Source organism: Grammomys surdaster, unplaced genomic scaffold (genome assembly GCF_004785775.1).
Source record: "Grammomys surdaster isolate TR1022 unplaced genomic scaffold, NIH_TR_1.0 170, whole genome shotgun sequence".
NCBI lineage: Eukaryota > Metazoa > Chordata > Mammalia > Rodentia > Muridae > Grammomys > Grammomys surdaster.
This window is the reverse complement of record NW_021604618.1, coordinates 3,487,316-3,508,947: the sequence shown is the minus strand read 5'-3', so window position 1 is coordinate 3,508,947 and position 21,632 is coordinate 3,487,316.

Genomic DNA, 21,632 nt, shown 5'->3' with positions numbered 1-21,632 from the left:
ATGTATACTTATTATATCATCTGCAAATAGTGATATATTGGCTTCTTCTTTGCCAATTTGTATCCTCTTGATTTCCTCTTCTCATTGTTCTAGCTAGACCTGTATTTAATAGATAGGGACTGAGTGGGCATCCTTGTCTTTTCTCTGATTTTAGTGGAATGGCTTTATGTTTCTCTCTATTTAATTTGATATTGCTGTTGGTTTGCTGTATATTGTTTCTATTATTTTTAGGTATGCTTTTTTTATACATTACCTCTCAAGATCTTTAATATGGAGATTTAACATGAAGGGATATTGAATTTTGTCAAAGCCATTTGAGCATCAAATGAGATAATCATCTGATGTTTTTAATTACAGATTTTGGTATGGTAGATAATCTTGGTGGATTTTCTTGTATTGAACCATCCCTGCATTTCAGCAATGAAGCCTATTTAATAATGGGAGATGATCTTTTTGATGTGTTGTTGAATTCAGTTAGGCATGAGTTTTATTCATTATTTTTGCATAGATGTTCATTAGAGAAATTGGTCTAAAATTTTTATTCTTTTTGAGTCTTTTTGGTTTAGGTATCAGGATGACTGTGATCTCATTGAAGGAATTTAGCAGTCTTCCATTTGTTTCTTTTTGTGGAATAGCTAGAAAATATTGGTATTGTCTCATTTTTTAAAGTCTGGTAGAAGTCTTCATTAAAGCCATCTACCTATAAGCTTATTTGTTTGCTTGTTTGTTTGTTTGTTTGGGAGATTTTTAATGACTGCTTATATTTACTTAGGGGTTATAAGATTGTTTAGATAGTTTAACTGATCTAAATTGCCCCTTAGTAAGTGGTATCTTTCTAGATCTTCCATTTCATTTAGATTTTCAAATTTTGCAGAATACAGGCTTACAAAGTAATTTGTAACCAAATATGTGGTCAATTTTGGAGAAGGTTTCATGTTGTATTAAGTAGAAGGTATATTTATTGTGTTTGGGTGAAAGATTCTGTAGATTTCTGATTTGGTTCAAAACATCTGTATGTTTCAATATTTCTCTGTTTAGTTTCTATCTTAGTGACCTTTTCATTGGCAAGAATGTATGTTCATGTTCCCTACTAATAATGTTTCAGAATTGAGATGTCATCTTGGCGGATTTTTCCTTTGATGAGAATGAAGTTTTCTTCTCCATCTCTTCTGAATTTTTTGTTGAAAGACTATTTTATTAGATATTATAATGGCTACTCTAGCTTCTTGGGGGAGGACATTTGCTTGAAAAACTTTTTCGAGCTTTACAGTAAAGATGGCAGTAATCATCTTTATTGCTAAGATGAGTTTCTTGTATGCAGCAAAATGATGGATTCATTCTGTTAGCCTGTGTCTTTTATTAATTAATTAAGCCCATTGATGTTGAGAGTTATTAATAGCCAATGATTTTTTAGTTCATCTTATTTGGATGCTGGTAGTATTAGTGTGTCTATGTGGGGGGTTGCATCTCTTTATTTGCTGTGAGATGACTAATTTCTTGAATTTTCTTGGATGTACTTACCCTTCTTGTATTGGAGTTTTTCTTCTAGTATCCTCTGTAGGAATGGATTAGTAGAAAGATGTTATGTAAATTTAATTTAATCATGTAATACCTGGGTTCCTCTATCTATTGTGACTGAAAGTTTTGCTACATATAGTAGTCTTACCAGCTATCTGTGGTCTCTTAAGGTCTGCAAGACATCTGGCCAGAACTTTCTAGAATCTCTGTTGAGAAGTCTGGTATAATACTGATAGCTCTACTTGTATGTGTTACTTGCCCTTTTCCCCTTGCAGCTTCTAATATTCTTTCTTTGTTCTGTACATTTGGTTTTTGACCATTATGTGGTGGCAAGATTTTCTCTTTCTGGTCTAATCTATTTGGTGTTCTGTAAGGTTTTTGTAAGTTTATACACATCTGTTTTTATTTTTAATTTTTTAAATTAGATATTTTTTATTTACATTTCAAATGTTATCCCTTTTCCCACTTCCCAACCCAAAAAGCCCTATCCCATCAGACCTCCCACTGCTTCTAGGAGGATGTTCCCCCACCAACCCACCTTCTCCTGCTTCCCTGCCCTGACATTCTCTCACACTGGGGCATCAAGCCTTCACAGGACTAAGGGCCTCTCCTCGCATTGATACTCAACAAGGCCATCTTCTGCTATATAGTCAGCTGGAGCCATGGATCCCCCCACTTGTACTGTTTGTTTGGTGGTTTAGTCCCTGGGAGGTCTTGGGGGGGGTTCTGGTTGAGCAACTTAAACGTATCTGTAATTCTTAGTGAAATAGAAACAGTAAATAAGTTTCTCAATGAAAAAAGCCTAAGGCCAGATACTTTTAGACCTGTCATTCAAAAAAGAATTAATGTTGATATTCTTTGACAAGACATGTCACACAAAACATATAGAAGAACTATTATCTATCCTATTTCTGATGTCGTAATTATACTGATATAACATTCAAAAGCCCACCAAAAGAGAAAATTGTATACTAATTTTCTTTATAACCATAGAGCCAAAAAATCTTGGGTTCAGTTTACAAATATTTTATTGAGAATTTTTTGGCCTTCCTTGGCTTGCCATCCTGTTAAATTAATAACTCTGTCTGAGGCTTCATTTTCAATTTCAAGTCATGTACTTTGGCTGCCAACTTGTTGATGTAATTAGAGACAAGCTTTAACACAATAGGCAGGGATAAAAGTATTCCCAGGACAAAAGGGGCTAGCCTGATCAAGCTACATATGTCATTCCTGAGGTTTGACCAAAATGGAAATACTGACCTCAAGCCATGGATAATTTTATCAGCATTATCTTCAACATCAAAGCTCAACAGAGAAGCTTTCTTTAAATTCATAATCTCACTATGCAAAGTTAAAACATCCAGAGAGTTGTTAGAATTATGCCAAATACCCTACAGGTATCTTTAAACATTTTTTTTTCTAATTATAATGACTATCATTGCAAATTTTAGAAATAACATCACTCCAATGGTATTTGTCATGACATTCAAGATGGTTCCTAACTCTTAAACTCTGAACCTCCTTCTGATAATTTGAATAGGATATAGAGCATCAATCCATTGTTTCAAACACCTATAAAAATCTTTTTGTATACTCAACATATTAGTAATATTTTTGTGATAGATTATTAACAAAAGTAGCTGTCTTAACTTCTTGTGTTAAAGCTACAGTATTTATTGTAAGTTGCAGTGATTGTACACATTCTAATGTGTTAGTTTGTTGAAACACGGCATGACTGTTATGGGATCTATCAACCAGCTTTTGTCTTACTGCCCTGAGTATTAGAAAACCTTGATTCTCTAAAAAAAAAAGCTTGACAGTTCTGGAAGAAGTGAGTTCAGCTTTAACCAGAAGCAAGAGGGTAGTAGGCTTGATTATTGCTGGTATACAGCTTTAATTACATTAATTGCTAGTACCACAGATTCAGCAATAGCTTTGACACAAGATACACTCTTATTTCTGAAATGTCTATTCATTTCACTTTGTTATCTTGCTTGCTTGGCTGCATTTGGTTTGATGGCAATATATTAAGATGAAAACACATTTTAAATAATTTGAGTATTCAGTTTTTGCTAAAAAATTTTATTCATCTAAAGAATTGTCATTTACTTCTGCTAGCATGTTTTTAGATTTTACCAAAAATTAAATAGTTAATATAATTTTCTGAATATTCAACTAATTGCCATCTGAACTTAACGGTGGGTCTGCTATAATTACATTATTGTCAGTTCTGCAGTCACAATAGACTGCATTGGAATCCAGAAAGAAATGTTTACTGTAGTATATTCTCTCTATTGACATTTCCTTCTAGATTTTTAATCATCATTTTTTAAAAGAAATTTTCAAAAGTATAATTCACCCTTTAAGCAACTTGCTTAAAGCAGTTAGCTAATGTAGCTTCAGTGAGAAATTTGACCTATTATTTCTAGTTCCTTTTCTCTCCTTACTTCCAGCTGAGAAATACTTGATTATTACATTAAATGTTTGCTATGTTTTCTTATATCATTTAGTTATTCAGAAAGAAAGAGTTAGAAGTTCATGGTGTGTGCTATTTTATATAAATATTATTCTGACAAAATTTATTACTTTATAAAGTTAACTTTATGTTCCATTCTTTCTGTGCTACATCTTCCAGTTCATACCTGTACCTTCAGTCTTGGACCTGCACTCAATTCTTAGGCCCACAGCTCTGCCTGCTTCCTAAGATGTCTCAAGAAATCCTAGTGTGATACCCAAGCCACTGCCTGCTGGACTCCCTGCAAGCCCAACAAACCAAAGGTCTTCTCCCTCTTTTACATGGCCTATCTTCTAGTGCAATCTTTTTCCTGTGATTGGAAATCTTCACACTACTCACCTGGCCACAACTCAACCTGTATACCGGAAAGCCTGCTGCCACCTAGGGTGAACAATTCCAGAGGCTTGTTACTATCAAGGGCTACCAGTACAGTCAATACCAGAGACAATCAAATGAATAAATACAAGTGCAAATGTATATGATGATCTGATTGAATGCAGAAATGCCCTTTGACCAACTTCAACATACCTTCCTAATAAGTGTTCTGGAAAGACTAGGGTTACAAATGATAATACTTCAACATAACAAAGATGATTTACAACACTCCTACTATTAAATTAATCCTAAACAGAGACAAATTCAAAGCATTGCCAATGAAAAAAAGGATAAAGATAAGGATGTTCACTTTCTCTGTAGGTCTGTTTATTGGATGCTGTCTATGGAGATGCCTAACTGGATCAGCTAAAGAATTGTGCTATTCAAAGGAAACTATTGTCTTTGTTCCTTGTCGACAGTGTCACAAGGGGTTGGAGTCTAAAAAAGATGATTCCTATTGGCTTGATTTGAGTTATTAAGGATGCCTCATCTGCATGTGGAGGGGCTTCAGGTGCTGTGCCTACTAACTGATTTTCACAGGCCTCTTGATGGGGTGACAAGGTCAGGTGTCCCATGACAAGATCTTTGTCTGGAGTGGATAAAACACCTACCATTCTCAGATATGAGAATACCAGAGTTTCTGAATTCACTCAAGCTTACCAAGTTTTCTGTCTGATATCAGAGTTCACTGACCCACATATCCTCCTTTCCTTTTTTTAAAAGGAGAGGTGTTATCAGAACAGCTGTCTTCTATGTTTGGAACAGTTTGATATTGAACCAAGACCTGATAAATGGAGATCTTTGCAATGCTACTCATATGCTGCTTTAGAAATTGGATGAGGAAGGGTGTCAAAAGAAGCAAGGCCTCTATGGCTACTATGGGTCACAAAGCAGAAGAAGCCAAGCTACCAAGGGAATAAAGCGGTAAGGACATTGGGAAAAATATCTTTCCAGGAGATCCCCCCAGAGCAATTTGAGCAATTGTATATCTTATTCTATGAGACAGGATTCATTGACATAGAAACAACATTCCTCCCCCAGCAAAATACAAGTCCCTCACTGTTCATCAGACAGCAAATACAGGGCCCTCTGATTTTGGAGAACAACTTCTACTAAAGAGATTATCTGGCATTAAAGGAACTCAATGCTGTATACAGTGGTGGCTATTACCTGGTCATGATTGTCCTGGAAGTTGCTGGTGAGATGTTATGTTTGGATGAGGGCTGCTCCAGATATTTTTGTAACACCCAGAGAGACAGCAAGGCCCAGTACAACAAGCAGAGCAGTACAACAAGCAGAGGGATGAAGATTTCTCTCTCTCTCTCTCTCTCTCTCTCTCTCTCTCTCTCTCTCTCTGTCTCTCTCTCTCTCTCTTTTCTGGCTTCCTCCCATCTGCAAGGTGAGTTCTTCAGGTTTATAGAGATAAAAATCTGGGGAACAATTATCACAGGCTACAGGAGCCTTGAAAAGTGGGGTTAATACAGGAACCTGTAGTGCCTTTGCACTAGAGGAGAGGGAGAGAGTTAAACACATACTAGTTTGGTGATGTTGATGTCATGGCACATGTAAGATAGGGTTTCAAGGAGGATCCAATACTGAGAAGGGAGAAGCAGGTCAAAGAGAGGAATGTCTTATGCTTTCTATGTGGGTAAGGGTCCATGGAGTTCATGAAGGAAAATGTTACTGGGAACAGCTCATAATAGAGAGAAGCACAGAAAAAATATTGGCAGGAGTTGGGTGGATCGTTAAAGGATAGAGGTCACCTGTACATTGGATGTACTGTAGCCAGGAGAAAGTAGCTTGTAGATGCTTCTGAGATTGGTTTTCCTGTTGAATAATATTAATATGGGTAAGACTTATTTGGAGGCATGGACAAGTTCACAGTGACAAGCTGACATTTATGTCAGCATGGAGTATTTGGCATAGACATTAGGGTAGCTTTTACCTATGACTTCTGTTCACCAATGTTCATTCAATGGATGACTGATGGAAAGTGGAAAATGGGTTTCAAGGTTGGCATACATGGTGCTACTGTGGCTGGTGGATTCAATTCTGCAGCTCCAATATCTGCAACCTCCATATGTGGAGACCTCCTAGAGACAGTCATCTATAGTTTGGTAAGAAAATCAGATGAAAGGCCTGGACTAGTGGAGATAGAATCCAGGTGTAAGGGGAATCTCAGTCCTTGTCCAAAACCCTTCAAGTGGGTTTCTGTGTTTTTGTTGTGTCTGTTGTGGGTCTCCCTAGTGAACAATTTCCAGTGGTAAGTGTTTGGAAGGCTAGGGAGAGTCTGGGCACTAGCAGAGTTACTTATGAAGAATGAGAAAAACACCCTTGAGAATAGAGCAGAGGGGAGGTTGTGGAAGGCACATGGACTTGGCAGAAGTTACCAGGTCATGGAAGTCCTTCTTGTTTTTTTGGGCATGGTGCTTCCTCTGCCACCTCCTCCTCTTCCTCTTCTGTTCTTGATGTGTCAAGTAGAAGTAGGCCATCTTTTTGGTTAGTGGGGTAGTGTCAGACATTTCTGGCAGGAACATAGATAAGCTTAGGCTGGTCATGTGGGAAAATACAAACAAAACCCCTCCGATTGGTAAGGAAGTGGCCTAGTCTCTTCTAAGTTCCATAGCAAAGATCATACCATCATATTAGGATGAAGAAGTAATTTTGGTGTTTGCTAATAAAGGGAGATTGAAGGTGCTTGGAGTTTTTGTAGATTTTAAATATGTTTAGCATAGTCAGAGCTATCATTAATTGTACATGGTGGAGTTGGTGGTTGTCTTTTGTTTTAGAAGTAGGGCTTTTAGGGTTTGACGTGTTCTTTCTACTATTCTTTAGTCCTAAGTGTTGTGGGGTATCCCTGTATGGTAGGGAATTTCCCAATGTGTGCAGAAGGTTTTGAATTGAAATCTAGTGAAGGCAGAGCCATTATCAGTTTTTATCTATTAAGGAATATCCATGATGGCAAAGATGGAGAGTATATGGTGACTAATATTTTTGAATTTTTATCTATTTGGGCTATACTCCATATAAAATGTGAGTATGTGTTTATGGTAACAAAAACATATTTTTGTCTACCAAATTGGGGAATATGGGTGACATCAGTTTGCCAAAAGGCATTGGATCTGAGGCCTCATTGATTTGTGCCCATAGTTTATAATGCTGGGTAGTAATAAGAGATGCACAAGAAGGCCATATTTTTATTATTTGTTGAAGTTGAGCAAGGGGAGATATGGAAAAGTGGGTATGAAGCCCCTTTATATTTGAGTGTGTGTGCATAAATGAGATTGCAATGCTTCAATGGAGGCTTTGAATGTTCCTGTTGAGATGCTTTTGTCAGTAAGAGCATTTCCATCAGATATCAGGCCTGACAGGGAACTGTAAAATCTGATGTGCTGAATGTATATGGAGGAGGCTCTTTTCTGTAAGAGGGTAGGTAAAAATCTGTGTGAGTAGAGGGGAATGTGGGTATGATATCTATTTTGACAAATGGCTTTAACAACCAAGGAGCAAATTGATAGCATATACACTGCACGAAAAGAGGAAAAGGGGGCCATAGACTTCTTTTAGTGCTAGAAAGATAGCATATAATTTTTTATATTGGGGAGGAGTGATAGAGTCACCTTCTGAATCAGATTGTTGTGGGTCCATCCTTAGGGGAGCAGTATATTGTTGCTGCTGCTTCCCTCTTTTTCTCATTGGCAAATATTAGCTGGAGTTGAACTATGGACTATTTTGAAAACAGATAGGGGGCAGCCATCTCACCAGAAGGAGCAAAGACTTTTTTCTTTTTTCTTTTTGTTAAGATAATGGTTGTCAATTTGTCCTGAGAATCCTCTTAAGCTGATATCAAAGCAGGAGTGATTTTGACTACCCATTGAATATTGGAGAGGGAAAAGGGAGTCAAGAATGACAAGTTCTTTTCCTAAGTTTTGTAGGGCTCTGTCCCTGCCAATTTTAATCATATTAGCACATGCATCTACATCATTTAGAATTCAAGATGTATTCATCAGGGTGTGGAGCCCTTATAGCACCCCTGTAATTGGTATAGGGCTCCTACCAGTGTAAGAAAGAAATTAAAGATAAAGAGCTGTATGGGCATTGTTGGATCATACCTAGTAAGCACCAAATCTTTTAGGGCTACACTGACAGAATTTAGAGCTTGGATTGTTTCAGAGGACAGTATTTATAATGAGGAATGCCTTTTATTTCCTTTTAGGAAGTTAAATTGAGGTTGAAGGGTGCTTGTGGGAAGAGGAAGCCAGGTTCAAAGCTAGTTACACTACCCAAAAATCTCTGGAGGGAGGCAAGAGTTAATTTTTGAGGGAAGGAAAGGTTGTATTGAGATGAGGGAGATTTCTGCTCCTAAAAACACAATGAGCAGAATAAATTGAATTGTATGAGGAGAGATTTTGAATCCTAGGACAGATATGGACGGTATTAGCAGTTCCTTAATGTGGGAGAGGGAGGTGGAAGAATCTCCCCATATTAAGATGTTATCCATATAGTGGTATATATTGAGTCATTTGTTGAATTAAGGTTTTAATGTGACCATTGCCTCCTGACAAAAGCTTGGACTGTTAGCATGTCCATGAGTAAAAACAGTTTATTCACACCATGAAGCTGGACCAAAGTTGTTAAAGGGGAGTACTGAGAATTCAAACCATTCTCAGTCATGAAGTGCAAAGGGATTCAAACAAAACAACACTCTTTTATGTGTATTGTTAATAAGGAGTCAGTGGCAGGGATGGATGGGATGGGTGCCAGACCCCTTTGGGGAGAGCCCCAGACTCTCATGGCTTTGTTAGTTGTCCTCAAATCTTATACTAGTTTCCATCCCCCTGAGTTTTTTGTCTGTTTTGTTTTTTAAAGTGAACACAGGGGTGTTTCATGAACTGTAGGAGGGGCAAATGTGTTGTGGTAGAAGCTGTTCTACCACGTCTGTGAAAGCTTTAAACTTTTCCCTTGATAGAATCCACTGTGGAACTAGAGAGCCAACCAAGACGGAGTATCAAATCTAAGAGTGGTCCTTAGAATTATGGGTGATTTGGAAGACAGATTTAGGATCTCATTGTGTATAACTTTCTTTATAGGCATTGCCTGCAAACTGATATTAAGACCCTATGGATGAAGAAGAAACTTGTTATTATATATAGAGAAATCAAGCTGGTATGTAATCAGAAGACTTCAGTCCTGGGACACTATTAGAAGAGAATGGTAACTGTCAACCTAGATCACTATAAAACCTTTGATCTATAACAGTGACCAGTCAACAAAATATGCTGGTTCAATATGGCACAAATATTGTGATGGTAACCAACCACAGTCTGATTGGACTTAAAGCCTACTATACTAAATATATCCTTTCTCTCTCTCTCTCTCTCTCTCTCTCTCTCTCTCTCTCTCTCTCTCTCCTTCCTTCCTTCCTTCCTTCCTTCCTTCCATCCTCCAACCTCACCTCCCTTCTTCTCTGTCTTTCTTTCTTTCCCTCCCTCCCTTCCTCCCAACTCCATCTCTGTTTCTCTGTCTGTGTCCCTCTCTCCTCTCTTTCTTTCCTTCTTTCCTTCTTTCCTTCTTTCCTTCCTTCTTACCTCTCTCCTCTCTTTCTTTCCTTCTTTCATTCCTTTCTTTGTATCTTTTTTGTTTCTTTCCTTAATTTCTTCCTTTCTTTCTTTCTTTCTTTCTTTCTTTCTTTCTTTCTTTCTTTGTTTACATTCCAAATGGTACCCACACTTCCAATTCCCCTTTAGATAGTTCTTTTCCCAATCTCATCCCCTTTCCTCTTAGAGGGTAACCCAAACTCCGCTGTCATCCCATCTGTAGTGTGTAGTTTTGCTACCTTGGATAAGCTCCCTGAGCACCTTGCTACCAGCCCCTGCCCAGAGAATATTTGATCCATGGATAAAAAACAGATACACACAATTTCAACCTGCTTTTTGCCTCAATCTCTGGGCACCTCCTATCTACCATAGCTAGTGTGCCCTTCCCAGGGCTCCCAGTTCAGCATCTTAAATTAGCCCTCATATTCAGTTGCTCAGTCACCTTAAGTCCCAGCTCAACATCCCAAACTCCTGCCTGGTGGAGCAGCTCATGGCCACTCTCCCTTAGATCTCACATGACTGGCTGTCTTTTCTCTCTCATGGCAAACACTTCTTTCTTCTTTCTCCTGTGTCTGCTAGATTGCCCATAGGAATCAAGGTCTTTATTATTATCTCTGTCTACTTACCATATATGCCTATTTCCAGGCTCTCTGTTTATATAATACTCAAGGCCTAAATTTATACTATCTGAGATAGGCTAGGTGACCTACCCACTGCCTTCAATCTAGTTTTGTGTGTGTGTGTGTGTGTGTGTGTGTGTGTGTGTGTGTGTGTGATCGAATACCTCAATATTTTGTTATCTATATCTGCTTACTGTGTAAGCCTATTTCCACGCTCAATTTTGGTCCCACCAGGCAAAGAAATCCCAGAAATCACATGAGTAGATCATGTTTAAAGATCCTAAGAAATTGTCCTGGTAAGAGTTTTTCAAATCTTCTCAAAATCATTTTTTCATTTATTCTCCCTAACTTCTCTCTTCTGTGTTATTGCTTCACCATCCCTTCAGTCCCTGCTCCATCTTTGTCCTTGTACTTCTTTTAGGCAAGAAAATATTTTGGTCACAAGGTTTATGGGTGCATTGGTGTTTTTAATCCCTCCACTAGGGTTATTTCCTGGCTACAGGAGGTGACCTCTTTAGGTTACACGTCCCCATTGTTAAATATCTCAGCTAAGGTCACCCACATTGACTCCCTGGAGCCTAACCCAACCCAGGTTTCTGATACTTTATAGAGAACGACCCCCAAAACCTCACCTTCACCAGATGCATATCTCCATTCATTTTCCTGGCCCTCTGGACCTCTCTTTTCTCTCCCTACTCCTGCTCCTGATCCACAGTGTCCTCCTGACCCTCTCTCCCACCTAGTTTCCTCCCTCCTTCTGACTCTTAGGACTATTTTTCCCCTTCTAACTGAGATTCAAACATCCCTCATAGGCCTCTCTTTTTGTTTTACTTTGGGTCCTTGGAGTATATCATGGGTATTCTGTACTTTATGGCTAATATCTAATTATCAATGAGTATACTTTCTGCATATCCCTTTGAGTCTATGTTACCACACTCAATGATATTTTTAGTTCCATTGATTTGCCTGCCAAATTTATGATATTCTTGGATTTTGTTGTTGTTGTTGTTGTTTTGTTTTGTCTTTAATGTATTTATTCACGTTATACCCCAATATCAACCCCCTTTCCTCTCAATTTCCTCATCCAAATTCTTCTCCCAATCCCCATTCACCTTCTTTTCTGGAAAGGGGAAGCTCCACTCTGACTGTCTCTCCCCAACAATACCCCATCTCTGCACATAAAGTTGCTGTGGGACTAGGCCCATCCTCTCACACTGAGCCCAACCAATGCAGTCCATTCAGAGAGCTAGGATCCATAAGCAGGTAGGCAACAGGCTTAGGGATCGCTCCTTCTCTAGTTGTTGGAAGACTGGCATGAGACTCAAGCTGCTCCACTGCTACGTGTGCAGGGGTCTCTTCAGATCCCTCAATCCTTCTCCCAACTTTTTTATAATACTCCCCAAGCTCCATCTAATGTTTGGGTGTGAGTCTGCATTTCCTTTCACTGGCTGCTGTGTGAAACCTCTTGGAGGATAGTTATTGTATATTCCTGTCTATAAGCATGACTGGGTATCATTAATAGTCTCAGAAATTACTTCTTGCCCATGGGGTGGGTCTCAATTTTTAGCAGTCTCTAGTTGACCATTCCCTTAGTCTGTGTTCTATCTTTGTCCATGTAAATCTTGCAGGAAGGATACATATTGGATTAAAGGTTTTGTGGGTGGTTTGCTATACTATTCATATCTGTCTCCTGGGTGTTCTGCCTGGCTACAGGAGGTGGCCACTTCAGTAGTTCTAGGGCTTATCCCTATAGACTCTCTGGAATCCCCCCATTCCAGGTCACTGGCATGTCCTAGAGATTGCCCCCAATATCATCAATTTCCCTTTTTTTCTCTCCTATTCTTCCAACATATGAGCTCCCCCAACCCCTGCCCTGCTTCCCTTATTGTCACCTCTTGTACCCAGTTTTCATTATCTAGGGACCCCCAATATCTATTTATTCCCCTTCTGAGAAAAATTCAACCATCCTACAGTGGGCCCTTCCTTGTGATTTGGCTTCATTGGTCTGTTGATTATAGGATGACTGTCTTGTACTTTATGGCTAATATCCACAAATAAGTGAGTACATATCATGTATGTTGTTTTGGGTCTGGGTTACCTCACTCAGGTTGATATTTTCTAGTTCCAGCCATTTGCTGGTGAAATTCATTGTGTTCTGGTTTTGATGGCTGGGTAGTATTCTACAGTTTAAAAGAAACACATTTTTATTATCCTTTCTTCAGCTAAGAGACATCTAAGTTGTTTCCAGTTTCTGGCTATTACAACTAAAGGTGCTATTAACATAACTGAGTAAATGTCCTTGTGGGATATTGGAGCATTCTTTGGGTATATTCCCAGGGATAGTATAGATGGGTCTTGAGGTAGAACTATTCTCAATTATTTTAGAAACTGCCAAATTGATTTTCAGAGTTGTTGCTCTACATAATTTCTAGCATGTGCTGTCCTTTGAGTTTTTCATTTTAGCCATTTTGATAGGTATAAGGTGGAATCTTAGAGGTTTATTTTGATTTCCATTTTCATGATGTGTAAGTACTTTGAATGTTTATTTAGGTGCCTCACAACCATTTGTGACTCCTCTGTTGAGAATTCTCTGTTTAGCTCTGTACTGTAAGTTAAAATTGGACTTATTGGCTTGTTGGTGTTTAACTTCTTGAGTTCTTTATATATTTTGGATATTAGACCTATGTCAGATATAGGGTTATGGAAGATACTTTCCAAATCTGTAGGCTGTTGTTTAACATGATTTAATTAGGAATGAGCAAAATTCTATTTTTGAATTATTATTAGAGTTGCCCAAAGGATGCCCGAAACAATGTAGAATATTCCCTTTGCCCTTGGTTGTCTCCTGCATGATGAAAATAAAACTCTAGCAGAGAATGTGGAGCAATCAAGCTTTCACTGATCTAGAAGTCTCCTCACTAAGGCCTGGGTTTCTTTCTTTTTTTAATAATTTATTTACTTTTTCTCAAATCGTAATTCATTCACACAGGGGTTATAAACACAGAAAAGCAGGATGTGGGAAAGGGGATGACACTGGAGTGTGCTGTTCAGGGGAAATATAGATATCTTTCAGAAAAAGTTATTGGCTGGGTGAAGGTTCAGGGGTTAGGTAACTATGACTCTGTCTATGACTCACTTGTCTTTATCTAAGTTGGCATTGTCTGCCAAGGCTACCTATTTACAAGGTCTATGACTACTCAGGCTTGTAAATTTCCACAAAAGCTGCCTGTTTACAATAGCTTATAGCCATCTGTTTCAATGTTTTTCAACTGAGACCCAAGACTTGGTGTTAGTATACATGTATGACAGGCCTATTGCTGATTTTAGGCCTATGGCTGATTTTAAGGCCTGAATTTCATAATATCAGAAGATGCTGCACAAACTCTCAAGGAAGATAAGAATTATGTAGTCCTATCCAGGTATAAAGCCTATATATCACAACAATGGCTGATCTATCAACATATCCATATTGGTACAATAGTAGTATGTATATCTTGGTGATAACCAACAGTTGTTAAATTGAACTTATGGTATACTCACTGGGGTGGATTTCTTGTCTATTCCTGCAAACCTATACAAAAACTTACACCTGGAAATGAAGTAGCTATTTTAGCAGAATTTACTACTGCTAAGTTCCTAAGCCAATATAATTTTTAACAATAGCCTAAATACTTGTCCTTGCAACAATTGTTGAAGCTTCTCATACTAGACTGAGATTATGACAGAGATTCACAACTAGTCAAAACACAGAAAATAAACGAACATGGGTTGAGTAGTCCCAGTTGTTACATATACAACACAAAAGCTATATGTATGAAAGGACATCAAAAAGACAAAATCATATAGTTTGAAATAGAGAACAAGGACAACTGTTATGAGATAGTATAGTTTTCCTGAACCAAACTAACATAATACAATTGGAAAATCTCAACAGTATGGTTGTCTAAACAATATCTATACACCATTCATTGAAATGACAGCATGGATTGAGATATTTCACGAGCCTTACACTTAGATGAAGAGGTACAAGTAATCAATGGCTATTGAGAAATAAAGAATCAGTTTGCTCCAGTGTCAAACCCATTGATACATTACACAGTCCAATATGCAAGTGAAATCAGTAATATCTACAAAAGTCAAATCTGAAGTAACATTAGTAATTAAAGAAGAATAAATGGGGCTGGAGAGATTGCTGAGCAATTTGGAGTACACTCTGTTCTTCCAGAGGAGCTGGGTTCAATTCTAAGTAATCACATAGCACTTCACAACTATCTGCAACTCCATTTCCTAGAGATATGTCAGCTTCACAGTCATGGATTCAAGCAAAACACTAATGCAAATAAATTACAACTAATTTTTTAAAAAACGAAAAAATGTAGTGATGAGTGAGGAAAAGGCACACAGTGGGAGTTTCAGGAGAGATAAGAAACAATGAAAATTATATAGGTACAGTACTTATTTGTAAATTCTCAAAATAACCCACATATTATAAAAACTAAAATTAAATTGGATATCTTGATAGATTTATAAATATGTTCCCCAAGTCAAGAATATTAAGTGTAAACTTTAAAATTTAGACAAAATACCAGGAAGATCAAACAGATTTTTTTGTCCATTGAACAAAAGGCTTCATAAAATTTGTTGTAATTAATAATATAATAAGGAAAATGGCTCAACAGACAGTCTACCCTTTGACTAAATATTATGAAAGAGAACAAATGAACTGAAGGTTTGTCAAAACTAAAACATAATGTACCATTTAGAGATGGGAAATTGGGAATTGGAAATAAAAGGAGGAAGGAGACAAAGTATATTAAGAAAGCTCAAACAAGTGAAGAAGAATGCATATCACTGTGAAAGAAATAACATAGAAAGTGTCACATGAGTAGGTTCCAAGTTCTCACATATGTCTAAGACTTTCTCAATGTTTCATAACACATTATAGACTTATTAAAAACAAATGCTCTTGAATCCTTAAAATCAAAATGGAGAAAGTCACAGTAAATTATGCATTATTGTGTCCTGGAACAGAAAAAGACATTAAAATAAAATTAGTTATTTTGAACTACAATTATTAATTATGTATTATTACATATTGCTGCTTTGAGCCTAGCTTGGTAAATAAAGAGTATCTGACATTAGCCTAAGAAAAAGAGTTACAATTTGTTTCCCTTTTATATTCTTCAGCTGTCATATTGCTTTAGCTAAAACTTAAAATACTATATTCATTCATTATGAAGAGAGTTGATAGCCTTGACTTGTTCCTGATTTCACTGTAATCACTTTGAGTTGTTTCCATTCAAGTTGGTGTTGACTACAGGATTGCTGTAAAATGTGTTTATTGTGTGTTGTTAAAGGCATTTTATGCATCTAATGAAATGGTCATAGTTTATTGTTGTTGTTGTTGTTGTTTTGCTTTGTGTTTCAGTTTGTTTATTTGGTAGATTACATTACTTTTCCATTAATACATATTGAAACATTATTATATCTTTGTTATGATGCCTATTTGATTGTGATGGATAATATTTTTGATGTGTTCTTGAATTTGGTTTGTATTTTATTGATAAGCTTTGTACCTAAATTCAGAAGGAAATTTGGACTGTAATTCTCTTACTAAGTTGAGTCTTAATGTGGTTTGGTATCAGAGTAACTATTGCCTCTTAAAACAAATTTCTCAATGTTTCTCTGTGTCTATTGAAATCTATTTTGTTAGCTATTAAATGGCTATAGCAGCTTGTTTTTTAGGTCAAATTTTTTGGAAAATCTTTTTATTAGCTTTTATCCTGAGGTGATATTTATCTTTGAAATTGAGGTATATCCCTTGGATGCAACAGAAAATGGATCGTGTCTTCACATCCATTCCTTTAGTCTTTGTATTTGTCATCTTGGAGTCTTACTGCTGAGTAAGCTGAATATTCCAGGTTCTGTCTAAACACTGGGTTGCTAGTTCAACTTAGCTATTCTGGCTCAAACACTTGTCCAAACTGACTAATTTAATATGGCTTCTCTCAGCTTCTTACTGAATTGCTCTTTTTAGCCCCAAACAAATTCTGCTTATTTGTTATAATCTTCTGATTCCTTCTTATTCTCTGGTTTCAATTGCCTCTGCTGGCCATCACTGAACTGCATAATCTCTTGACAGAACTCAGCTATCTTGTACTTCATTCACTGTTTGAATGAATTGATTTAACTGAATTGAGCTGACTCACAAACTCAATTGAACTCAGCTGCCATCAACTGACTGACCTAACTGATTGAACTGATTCTTTCACCCTATTCTACACGTTTCTATTGTCTATTTTATTTATTTACTTTTCAAATGTTTTCATCCTTCCTGATTTCCCTTCCTCAAATTTTCTATTCCATTCCCCCACCCCTGACTCCAAGAGGGTGTTCTCCACCATCTACTAACCTACTTCCTCTTCATAGGCCTAGCATTTCCCTATGCTGGAGCATCAAGCCTCCACAGGACCAAGTGCCTCCACTGATGCCAGAGAAGGGCATCCTCTGCTACAAAAGCAGCTGGAGCCATGGCTCCCTCCATATATTTGGTGATTTATTCTCTGGGATCTCTGAGGTTCTTGTTGTTTGATATCGTTGTTCTTCCTATGGGGTTGAAATCCCCTTCAGCTCTTACTGTCCTTCCCCTAACTCCTCTACTGGACTTCTAGCACTTAGTCTGATTATTGGTTGCATGCATCCACATTTATCTGTACTGCTCAGGCTCTGGCAGAGCATCTTATGGGACAGCTATACCAGGCTCCAGTCAGCAAGCATTTCTTGGCATCAGCAATAGTGTCTGGGTTTTGTGTCAGCGGATGAGATGGACCCCTAGGTGAGGTAGTCCGTGGATGACCTTTCTTTCAGTCTCTGCCCTACTCTACCCCTGCATTTCCTTTAGATAGGAGCAATTCCAGGATAAAAATTTTGAGATGGGCCCTATCCCTCAACCAGGGGCCATGCCTATCCAATGGATATGGTCTCTGTGGGTTTTATCTCTCTTTTGTTGGATATTTTGGCAAAGGTAATCCCTGTTAGGTCCTGGAAACTTCTTACTTCTCTGGCATAAGGGACTTTCTTGTGACTGCCTCCAGTTTCCCATCCCTCACTACTACATACCTCCTTTCAATTTTCTGACCCTCTATACTTCTCCCCCACTTTCAGACATGTACCTGCCCTCCCTCATTTTTCCCTCCCCCTTCTCTCTCCCTTCAAGTTCCTTCCCTCTGTCTACCTCCCATGATTATTTTCCTACTGCTTCTAAGTAGGACTGAAGCATACCCACATTGGTCTTTCTTCTTCTTGACCTTCATATGATCTACTAGTTGTATCAAAGGTATTATTATGCTTTTATGCTAATATCCACTTATCAGTGCTTACATATCATGTGCATTCCTTTTTGACAGAGTTTCTTCACCCAGGATAATATTTTCAAGTTCCATCCACTTGCCTGTGAATTTCATGACTTCATTGTTTTTAATAGCTGAGTAATACTCCATTGTATAATTGTACCACATTTTCTTTATCTATTCCTCTGTTGAGGGACATCTGTGTTATTTCCAGCTTCTGACTAATATAAATAAGGATCCTGTAAACATAGTGGAGCTTGTGCCCTGTGGTCACCTGATCTTTGACAAAGAAGCCAAAATCATCCAAAGGAAAAAAGACAGCATGGTCAACGAATGGTGATGGATCAAGTGTTGGTCAGCATATAGAAGAATGCAACTTGATCCATTCTTATGTCCTTGTACAAAGCTCAAGTCCAAGTGGATCAAAGACCTCCACACAAAACCAGATACACTCGATCTAAAAGAAGAGAGAGTGGGAAAGAGCCTCGAACACATTGCCACAGGGGAAAATTTACTGGACAGAACACCAATGGCTCAGGCTGTAAGATCAACTATTAACAAATGAGATCTCATAAAACTGATAAGCTTCTGTAAGGCAAAGGACATGTTCAGTTGGACAAAATGGCCACCTACCAGTTGGGAAAAGATCTTTACCAGCCCTATATTTGATAAACGGCTAATATTCAATATGTGAAAAATGCTCAAGAAGTTAGACCCAGAGAAATAAATAATCCTACTTAAAAATGGGATATAGAGCTAAAAAAAAAATCTTAACTGAGGAATTTTAATTGGTTGAGACTCACCTAAGGAAATGTTCAACATACTTAGTCATCAGAGAAATGTAAATCAAAACAACCCTGAGATTCCACCTCACACCAGTGATCAAAAACTCTGGTGACAGCAGATACTGGCAAGGATGTGGAGAAAGAAGAACACTCCTCCATTGCTTGGAGGATTGCAAGCTGTCACAACCACTTTGGAAATCTGTCTGGCAGTTCCTCAGAAGAATGGAAATAGTTCTACCTGAGGTCCCAGCTATACCACTCCTGGCCTATACCTATGCTTCTCTTAAAATAGCTTTTCTTCTGAGAGTTGGTCATTTTCTATCTCTGACAAATTCTGCCAAATTCTTTCTCTGATTAATCACCATCATTCCTTTAATTATATATTACTTCAAATATATCTTTTTCCTTCTACAAACTCATTTTACCTAAAAGATGCATGCTGAGAGCATGTCTGCATTAAACTGTGTCACAAATTCCTAGGTTTTAGACATGATGAGAACAGCCATGTTAATGCATCAAAATTCTTCTAGACCTTCTTCCTTTCTGTTTAAACTAATAATTGTACACACTTTAAAACCTAAAAAATTATCAATCCCATATACCTTACAGTCCACTTGTACTAAGGAATTCTCATTGATACAGTGATCCTACATTATTGGAATCCTTCAGCAATTATCAACGTTTTCCAGTACAATGATCTGTCCTCATTTGGTTTGTTGAGCTGTCCACATGTAAGGACCCTCAGTTTTATGTGTTGTCTATTCTGCTGTCTTTCTGTGCCTTTTTCTTCCTTGAGTTGTGCCTTTCATATGGAAGCTTCTTTTACTCGTATCAGATCTTTATCAATTTTGATGAAACTCATATTGTTTCAACTCCTGTGGAAATAAATATGTACAAAACCTCTTCCCCAGTGCTACACATTTCTTGACTTATATTTTGATGTTAAAATACCTTGAACATATAGAGCATACAGATTGATCTAATTGAACAGTGTTTTCTACCAGCAAGTGTTTTTTCAGAAGCTCTTATTCCTGCATCATTGGCATTCAGAAAATTTAAAGCTAATAAGACATTGTTCAGTCTATTTCTTAGAGTTCTTATTTTACCATTTGTTTATTAAGCATCAGTTTAAGTTGTGATTTGATTTTTCTAAACTATTTGATCTGTTGGATTGTATATACCTCTAATATGTTTCATGGTATGATAAGCAAAAATCATTTATTTTACTAGAAACATATATGAAGACAATAATTTGTCTTAATTTGTATAAGTATCACAACAATAGTCATAACTTCCAATAAATACTTAATTAAAGAATCAGCCTTTTCAGATCTCAAAGCAGAAACCCATAGAAATCCCTTGGGAAAAATATATCAATAGTATGGTGTTCAAATTTCAGGTTCCAAAATTCTGCAAAAGTGAAACACATCCATTTGTCAAATTTCATTTTTTTTGGGTCCTTCTAGAGAGCAATAGAACTTGATTATACAAGGAGCAAATAGGACATATTTTTAAAAATTTCTTTGGCTTGTTGTCAAGTAATGGTAAACTTTATCTTTAAATCTTTGCTGTTAACATGGTATGTTTTATGAAATTCTAAGGCTTCTAGCACATTTCCTATTAATGATTGGCCAATCTTGTCATTTCTTTATGACAAGGGATCAGAAAATCCTGTATGAAATTTATTAAAGATAATATATAGTGGATATATACTTTGGTAATAGATAAATTAAGAAGATTACCATCTATAATGATCCCACTCATTGCATCAATTTATTTACTGTCCTTATGCTAGTCAACATCCACCAATTTCCAAAATTATTTTTAAGGACAACAGAATGGAACAGAAGAATTCCAAGGAATTGTAAACTGTTTTATATGTTGAGCTTCCACCTGCTCTTGTATGTGCTTAGGTGCTTGCAATTTTTCTTTCTTCATAGACCATTGGTTTACCTACACAGGCTTATCAGTAAACCATTTTAAAGGTAGAGCTATTGGTTTCACAATATCTCACATTTTATTGTTCTAATGGCGCTGCTTTGTCCTTGATTTATGGGCTACTTGTGGCTAAGTCCAGAGTTGTGTAGTATTCTGCAGCAGGTCTTAGGCCTCGAATACCAAGTATGGATGAGCTATTCCATTCCTGATAGGAATTGCATACCTTGTGCTGTTTTTTTTTTTTTTTAAATCAGGTTACAAGCTAATCCCTATAAAGAGTTTCTCATCTATAAGATGTATATCTCATATATCTTTTCATTATCTTCATTCATTAATTCAGTACCTACCCTTACTACTTCTTCTACATACCCCAGAAGGTTTGTAAAGGTGTCTCTAAGAATCTTTTGTCTACAATCCCCTTTCACATGACCTCATCTCCTATAGTCAAAACAACAGACTTTTTGATATCTAGAATTATTCACCATTGTTAGTCTAATTGCATAGTCATTAGAGTCAATATCAGCAGAAGTTCTAATCCATACATCTGTTAATGGTGATGGAGCTATTAAAGATCTAAGACATTTTTTTTATTGGATGTTTTATTTACATTTCATATGTTGTCCCCTTACCCCATCCCCCACCCACCCAGGAACCCCCTATCCCCTCACCCCTCCTCCTTCTTCTCTATGGATGTAACCTCTATCTACCTCCTTTTTTAACATTCTGCATTTGTGTTTTTCAAAACTAACGTTTCAATGAGTACATGTCTCAAATCTGAATCTGTTTCTGCCATGTTTTTAGTCGGTGTTAATATATGTAAGAAATCAGTAAAAGTCTTTCTGGGGTTCTGCATAATCTTTGTGAATGACATAAACCTATTTTCTTGTTCCTAGATCTTATGCCAGGCTCTTAAAGCTACTAAAGTATATTTTATG